The sequence below is a fragment of the Oncorhynchus tshawytscha genome, unplaced genomic scaffold, assembly GCF_018296145.1.
Source record: "Oncorhynchus tshawytscha isolate Ot180627B unplaced genomic scaffold, Otsh_v2.0 Un_contig_8799_pilon_pilon, whole genome shotgun sequence".
Taxonomy (NCBI): domain Eukaryota; kingdom Metazoa; phylum Chordata; class Actinopteri; order Salmoniformes; family Salmonidae; genus Oncorhynchus; species Oncorhynchus tshawytscha.
Window position 1 is genome coordinate 336825 of NW_024609746.1, and position 9261 is coordinate 346085.

Sequence of the window (9261 nt, forward strand, 5' to 3'; positions counted from 1 at the left end):
GATGGGACTGGAGAAATATAGCCACTCTCAAATTCATAGACAGACCTAACCATACATGATATAAAAATGAGTAAACCATGTCTTGAAGCTACACAGTGTTTGTTTACAATTGTACCGAACAAAAATATAAATGCAACATGGAACAATTTCAAAGATTTTACTGAGTTACAGTTCATATAAGGAAATCAGTCAATTGAAATGGATTCATTAGACCCTAATTTATGGATTTCACATGACTGGGAATACAGATATGTGTCTGTTGATCACAGATACCTTAGAAAAAAGGTTGGTGCGTGGATCAGAAAACCAGTCAGTATCTGGTGTGACCACCATTTGCCTCATGCAGCGCGACATCTCCTTCGCATAGTTGTTGTCCCACTCCTCTTCAATGGCTGTGCGAAGCTGCTGGATCTCGGCGTTAACTGGAACAAGCTGTCGTACACGTCGATCCAGAGCATCCCAAACATGCTCAATGGGTGACATGTCTGGTGAGTATGCAGGCCATGGAAGAACTGGGACATTGGACAATTGTGAAAGAGATATTTTAAAGGGAATCATACAGAAGGTAGTATTTTGTTTTATTTAACCTATATTTTGACAGGTAAGTCATACTGAGACTTGATATGTGCTATTCATTTTCTTTATCTTTTATATTCAGAAACGTCATATATATATATAAAATCATCATTAAATTTAGACTCTCTTTTACAGATGAGCCCTGTAGAAATACAGTCAAAACATTTAGAACAGACACATTAATCAACATGGCTGTCTCCAATCGTTACTTTGAACTGTGGGACCAGAACATTTCCTTTCTTAGAGCTCTGGAAGTTGTTCCACATAAAAGGGTGCAACAAAAACTAAAAGCAACTTTACCCAACTCTGTGGAGACCGAAGTGGCATCCAGAGTCATCCAAGCCTGTTTGCTAATTTGTGAGTCTAAATTTAATGATCATTTTATATATATATATATATATATATATATATATATGAAGTTTCTGAATATAAAAGATAAAGAAAATGAATAGCACATATCAAGTTTTAGTTTAGCAACCCTGTTAAACACACTAATCCTATGATGTTTAGAATGAGTAAATCTGTCCCTAAATATAGACACTTGTTTACAGCAATTTAAAAGGCGCCTCTGGCCATTTTGCCATGATGGGGACGTAGTGATAGCAGTGTGTCCCATGGGGCTCCCGAGTTGCTCGGCGGTCTAAGGCACTACGTCTTAGTGCTAGAGGCGTCACTACAGACCCTGGCTCGATTCCAGGCTGTATCACAACCGGCCGTGATTGCGAGTCCCATAGGGCGGCACACAATTGGACCAGCGTCGCCCGGGTTAGGGTTTGGCTGGGGTAGGCAGTCATTGTAAATAAGAATTTCTTAACTGACTTGCCTAGTTAAATAAAGGATCAATAAAAAAATAACTGTCCCAACCAGGTGGGCATGATGAACTCCTGGTTTGTAGTCCCTGCTTCTCCTTCACTCCCATCTCCTCAGACCCTGTAGGAGGGATAGATAACATTCAATATTTTGATGAAATGATTAGGTCCGTCCACACAATCCGAGTGTATTCCAGCCGTGTTATTGAACACAGCAACACGGCTATCTGTGCGTTATCAGTCCATTAACATTAGCAGAACAATGTAATATTATTGTTTTCTGCAGGTCTCAGAAAGTCTGTTGATATGAGGATGGCATTTCACAGATTGGCAGGTGGCGTATCAGGGTCTCCATAATGTGTTTCTCTGCGTCATTCAGATCCCCTACAACAAAGAGAGCCAAAGACAGAAGATTAATACTCATCTGCTCTTTAAAAAGTGTGGAATGATATCATCAAACTGCATCTGACGTGTGAACAGGTAATCAATCCACTGATAAGAATACCTCTGCTACCGACACATCAATAAACACCTCTTATCTAACTAAAAATAGTTAAAAAAATAAAAAAATAACGAAGGTATATCTCTTACTTGCATCACCCAGAGAAAAGGCAGCGCTGAGAAGCAAAAATAGGGTCAACTTTGCCATGGTGATAGTCTCCCGAGAAAAAGACTTGAGACAAATTCAGCGTCATACATTTTAGAACATAGGTGGAGGTGGACTTGTTCTGTTTAGTTGGAGAAAGGGGAGCACTTATATACACCTGGCCACAAGGGAGCAACTATCATTTTCTTTCAATAGTTAACTAATATAATGAGGCATATACACCTGGCCACAAGGTAGAAACGATTGTTTTTTATCAATAGTTAACTAATATAATGAGGCATATACACCTGGCCACAAGGTAGAAACTATAGTTTTTTATCAATAGTTAACTAATATAATGAGGCATATACACCTGGCCACAAGGTAGAAACTATAGTTTTTTATCAATAGTTAACTAATATAATGAGGCATATACACCTGGCCACAAGGTAGAAACTATTGTTTTTTATCAATAGTTAACTAATATAATGAGGCATATACACCTGGCCACAAGGTAGAAACTATTGTTTTTTTATCAATAGTTAACTAATATTGTCAAATCTACTCCTGCTCCCCCTCTCTAGAGTTCGATGCCACCGGTTTACTAACCAACCACCGGTTTACTAACTAACCACCGGTTTACTAACCACCGGTTTACTAACCACCGGTTTACTAACCACCGGTTTACTAACCACCGGTTTACTAACAACCATCATTAGGCACACCTGGCATCAATCAGTATGTGCACCTGCTCCTCATGACGAGGCACACCTGGACTCCATTTCCTTACTTATTACCTCCTCTATATCTGGCACTCACTTAGGGTTATTCCCCAGGCAGTATTGCTGTAGTTTCATGTTCGAACGCATCTCTTGTTTCTTGTATTGGTCCAGGTTTAGTTTATTATTCACCACCTGCACTTGCTTCCCGACTCCCAGCGTCTACGTTACAGAATACTGCCTCAACAAATGGAAGCAGCAGGAAATCCAGACATCTCCCAGACGGTCGACGAACAGGGACACCTACTTCTTCAACACCACGACCAGCTGGCACAACTGGGAACGGCTATGGAAGAGGTTCTTCACAATCTTCTACATCTCAAACATGCCCGAGAGGCTTTGCCTTCAACTAGCGGAGGATACTCTTCCACCAGTCGACCCAGCGAGCCAGCACATCAGTCCATTCAGCAGTCCCCCCCAGGTCAGCTACGCACGTTTGTCCCATAAATATGACGGAACCCCTTCTAAATGCCATGGCTTCCTACTCCAGTGCTCCCTCTATTTTGCGCACCAGATGGGAGTCCCCACCACTGAAACTGGGTGGGTGTTGGAGTAGGCTACGGCCGTCTGGGAGAGAGGCGTGTAGGAGCTGGATTCAAATGAAGGGTTTTTGGCTCTGTTCAGAGGTATCTTCGATCAGAGGGGGGTCCCTATTCCAACTACGGTAGGATGACCAGACCGCTGCCGAGTATGTGCTCACCTTCCGGACTGTAGCAGTATCCGGCGGATGGAATGAACTCCGTAGCTATTCAGAAGAGGGCTGAGGACAACCTCTCCTTGGAATCACTCATCGCGATGGCCATCCATCTGGATAACCTAATCGGTACCCTCACTGCTCTCTCTCCCTCAGTGACCACTGTATGAGAGCCTGAACCCATGGAGGTAGGGGTCACACGCCTCCCCGCTGCTGAACGACGTAAACAGAAACAGCTGGGGCTGTGTCCCTATTGTGGTCAAGGTGGGCACCAGCTTCAGTGTCCGGTAGGTCCCAACTCGGGATCCACGAGAGCAGAGGGACGGTCACGTGATCTTCCACCTCCTGGGGCAGGTGTGAGTGTCCCATCTTCATCATTTTCAGCCAAACCCTTTTTAGTGTCTCTCACACTAGCTGGCTGTCCCTCATGTACTGTTTCTACAGCGCTAGTGGATTGCGGTGCCGCTGGGAACTTTATTGACCAGACCCTTGCCTTCTCTCTGAACATCACCTCATACCCACCCCCCTTTCCGGTTCAAGCCCTGAATAATCGACCACTAGGGTCCGGAACCATTACACACATCACCTCACCGTGGAGTCCACTCATCAGGAAAACACAAGATCATCCTCGGCCTCCCATGGCTCCAACGCCATAACCTCACCATCTCATGGTCGAAGATTAATATCACGGACTAGGCGCCCGAATGTCGGAGGACCTGCCTTCCCTCTCGAGTCAGCCAATGTGGTTTGGGACGTAGATGCAGACATTCACCAGGCTCTGGAGAGGGAGCCCGCACCCACTAACTGTCCTTCTGAGCGCATCTACTTTCCCACAGGGATAAGGGATAGGCTGTTGACCTGGGTGCACACATCCCTCACCACTGGCCACTCAGGTATCACTTGCACTATTCACTCCATCTCTGAGAAATACTGGTGGCCCACCTTGGCACAGAACGCTATATCAACTCATGCTCCGTATGTGCCCAAACAACAGGACAGATTTTCTAAGTCATGCCGGTTTATTCCTCTCCAGGTCGCTGAGGCACTGTTCCAGCAGGTCTTCCTGCACTATTGCATTTCGGAGGACATCGTCTCTGACCGTGGCCCCCAATTCACGTCATGGGTATGGAAGACTTTCAAGGAGAAATTTGGCGTCACGATCAAATCAAATTTAATTTGTCACATACACATGGTTAGCAGATGTTAATGCGAGTGTAGCGAAATGCTTGTGCTTCTAGTTCCAACCATGCAGTAATATCTAACAAGTAATCTAACCTAACAATTTCACAACAACTACCTTATACACACAAGTGTAAAGGAATGAATAAGAATATGTACATAAAAATATATGAATGAGTCATGGCCGAACGGCGTAGGCAAGATGCAGTAGATATAGAGTACAGTATATACATGAGATGAGTAATGTAGGGTATGTAAACATTATATAAAGTGGCATTGTTTAAAGTGGCTAGTGATACATTTATTACATAAAATGTTTCCATTATTAAAGTGGCTAGAGATTTGAGTCAGTATGTTGGCAGCAGCCACTCAATGTTAGTGATGGCTGTTTAACAGTCTGATGGCCTTGAGATAGAAGCTGTTTTTCAGTCTCTTGGTCCCCGCTTTGATGCACCTGTACTGACCTCGCCTTCTGGATGATAGCGGGGTGAACAGGCAGTGGCTCGGGTGGTTGTTGTCCTTGATCTTTTTGGCCTTTCTGTGACATCGGGTGGTGTAGGTGTCCTGGAGGGCAGGTAGTTTGCCCCCGGTGATGCGTTGTGCAGACCTCACTACCCTCTGGAGAGCCTTACGGTTATGGGCGGAGCAGTTGCCGTACCAGGCGGTGATACAGCCCGACAGGATGCTTGCGCTTCTGTAATAGTTTGTGTTTTTGGTTATCAGCTGAAGTTCTTCAGCCTCCTGAGGTTGAAGAGGCGCTGCTGCACCTTCTTCACCACGCTGTCTGTGTGGTGGACCATTTCAGTTTGTCCGTGATGTGTACGCCGAGGAACTTAACTTTCCACCCTCTCCACTACTGTCCCGTCGATGTGGATAGGGGGTTACTCCCTCTGCTGTTTCCTGAAGTCCACGATCATCTCTTTTGTTTTGCTGACATTGAGTGTGAGGTTATTTTCCTGACACCACACTCGGAAGGCCCTCACCTCCTCCCTGTAGGCCGTCTCGTCATTGTTGGTAATCAAGCCTACTACTTGCAGTGTCGTCTGTAAACTTGATGATTGAGTTGGAGGCGTGCATGGCCACGCAGTCATGGGTGAACAGGGAGTACAGGAGAGGGCTGAGAACGCACCCTTGTGGGGCCCCAGTGTTGAGGATCAGCGGGGTGGAGATGTTGTTACCTACCCTCACCACCTGGAGGCGGCACAGGGTGGGGTCGAGACCCAGGGTCTCGAGCTTAATGACGAGTTTGGAGGGTACTATGGTGTTAAATGCTGAGCTGTAGTCAATGAACAGCATTCTTACATGGGTATTCCTCTTGTCCCGATGGGTTAGGGCAGGGTGATTGTGATTGTGCCGTCTGTGGACCTATTGGGGCGCTAAGCAAATTGGAGTGGGTCTAGGGTGTCAGGTAGGGTGGAGGTGACATGGTTCTTGACTAGTCTCTCAAAGCACTTCATAATGACAGAAGTGAGTGCTACATGGCGGTAGTCTTTTAGCTCAGTTACCTTAGCTTTCTTGGAAACAGGAACAATGGTGGCCCTCTTGAAGCATCTGGGAACAGCAGAATGGGATAAGGATTGATTGAATATGTCCTTAAACACACCAGCCAGCTGGTCTGTGCATGCTCTGAGGATGCGGCTGGGGATGCTGTTTGGGCCTGTTTGGGCCTCGCAGTCCCTGCTGCTGAAAAACATCCCCACAGCATGATGCTACTACCACCATACTTCACCGTAGGGATGATGCCAGGTTTTCTCCTGATGTCACGCTTGGCATTCAGACCAGAAAATCTTGTTTTTCATGGTCAGAGTCCTATAGGTGCCTTTTGGCAAACTCCAAGCGGGCTGTCATGTGGCATCAGTCTGGCCTGATTGGTGGAGTGCTGCACAGATGATGGTCCTTCTGGAAGGTTCTCCCATCTCCACAGAGGAACTGGAGCTCTGTCAGAGTGACAGTCGGGTTGTTGGTCACCTTCCGACCAAGGCCCTTTTCTCCCAATTGCTCAGTTTGGCCTGGTGGCCAACTCTAGGAAGAGTCTTGGTGGTTCCAAACTTCAAATGAATAATGATGGAGGCCACTGTGTTATTGGGGATCTTCAAAGCTTCAGACATTTTTTTGGTACCCTTCCCCAGATCTGTGACACGATACAATCCTGTCTTGGAGCTCTACAGACAATTCCTTTGATCCTGGCTGGGTTTTTGCTCTGACATGCACTGTCAACAGTGGGACCTTTATATAGACAGGTGTGTGACTTTCCAAATCCTGTCCAATCAATTGAATTTACCACAGGTGGACTCCAATCAAGTTGTAGAAACATTTCAAGGATGATCAATGGAAACCTGCGGCTATGGAATCCTGACCTGACCTGTTCACCGGACGTACTACCTGTCCCAGACCTGCTGTTTTCAACTCTCTAGAGACAGCAGGAGTGGTAGAGATACTCTCAATGATCGGCTATGAAAAGCCAACTGACATTTACTCCTGAGGTGCTGACTTGCTGCACCCTCGACAACTACTGTGATTATTATTATTTGACCATGCTGGTCATTTATGAACATTTGAACATCTTGGCCGTGTTCTGTTATAATCTCCACACGGCACAGCCAGAAGAGGACTGGCCACCCCTCATAGCCTGGTTCCTCTCTAGGTTTCTTCCTAGGTTTTGGCCTTTCTAAGGAGTTTTTCCTAGCCAACGTGCTTCTACACCTGCATTGCTATCAGCTGATGTACGAAGGGCTATATAAGGGCTATATAAATACATTTATATAGACTCAATTTCGAGTCTCATAGCAAAGTGTCATACTTACGTAAAGTAAAATTTCTTGTTAACAAACTATAATTTTGATGTCATGGCTTTAGAAGCTTCTGATTTGAGTCAATTGGAGGTGTACCTGTGGATGTATTTCAAGGCCTACCTTTAACCTCAGTGCCTCTTTGCTTGACACCATGGGAAAATCAAAAGAAATCAGCCAAGACCTCAGAAAAAAATTGTAGACCTCCACAAATCTGGTTCACCCTTAGGAGAAATTTCCAAACACCTGAAGGTACCACATTCATCTGTACAAACAATAGTATGCAAGTATAAACACCATGGCACCAAGCAGCCGTCATACCGCTCAGGAAAGAGACACGTTCTGTCTCCTAGAGATGAACGTGCTTTGGTGCGAAAAGTGCAAATCAATCCCAGAACAAAAGCAACGGACCTTGTGAAGATACTGGAGGAAACAGGTACAAAAGTATCTATATCCACAGTAAAACGAGTCATAAGCTGAAAGGCCGCTCAGCAAGGAAGAAGCCACTGCTCAAAAACCGCCATAAAAAAAGCCAGACTATGGTGTGCAACTGCACATGGGGACAAAGATCATACTTTTTGGAGAAATGTCCTCCGGTCTGATGAAACAAAAATAGAACTGTTTGGCCATAATGCCCATCGTTATGTTTGGAGAAAAAATGGGGAGGCTTGCAAGCCGAAGAACACCATCCCAACAGTGACACACGGGGGTGGAAGCATCATGTTGTGGGGGTTCTTTGCTGCAGGAGGGACTGGTGCATTTCACAAAATAGATGGCATCATGAGGGAGGAAAATTATGTGGATATATTAAAGCAACATCTCAAGACATCAGTCAGGAAGTTAAAGCTTGGTCACGTGGGTCTTCCAAATGGACAATGACCCCAAGCATACTTACAAAGTTGTGGCAAAATGGCTTAAGGACAACAAATTCAAGGTATTGGAGTGGCCATCACAAAGCCCTGACCTCCAATCCTATAGAAAGTATGAAAATGTATCACTACACACGGCGATGTAGACATAGTTCCGGATTTGAATGTAGTTTTAACATTTTTGGCCTTTGACGCTAAAATTCCCTTTTTGGTTTTCAGAAAAGTCTCACTCTTACTTCTCTCCTAAAATATCTCTGGGCACGGCTATACTTTGATTTAGAGATTTAAATCAATGATGTCCTCACTTCAATAGAAGTGTGCTGTTGTTAAATGAATGCTGTTGGTATGAAGGAGACAGACAGACAGATCGATGGAAGGACAGAGAAAGGCATTTTTACTTCAAAAGACCTAAAAGGTAGCTAGTTTGTTTAATTTCCTTGCTGGATGAAGGAAGGACAAGTGAGCTGGATGGAAGGTTTTGAATTTGGCAGCCACCTATAAAATAAAATAATAATGTGGAGAGGAAAGCGTTCAGTGGTTAAGTGGCCACTAAACGCATCCTCACCTCTTGTGATTAGAGATAATGCCTCTGACATTTCAATGTCACAGCAATATCAACTGTCTTTTTTGGGTGGGAAAGTTGGAGCGGTCCTGCATCGAATGAATCAATAATCTCATCCCATTACACCAGCAGCTGGTCAGGCCCATTTACAGCCAGAGAGAAGAGAAGAGAGGAATTCTGTATTCATACATCTACAGTAGATTTCCCTCGCAACGAGCAGATGCTGAATGACTGTGAGCAGCTCACTTAAAAAGGCCTGAAGGACACACAGGAGAATAGACCATACCTCTGAATAGGAAAGAGTGGAATGAGCATGATGGTTCATATTGCAACAATACAAAGGCTTGGAAACAATGAATGAGACTAGGAATAATGTGTGCTTGCCTTATTGTGGAGACATGGTTAAATGAAGACAGTG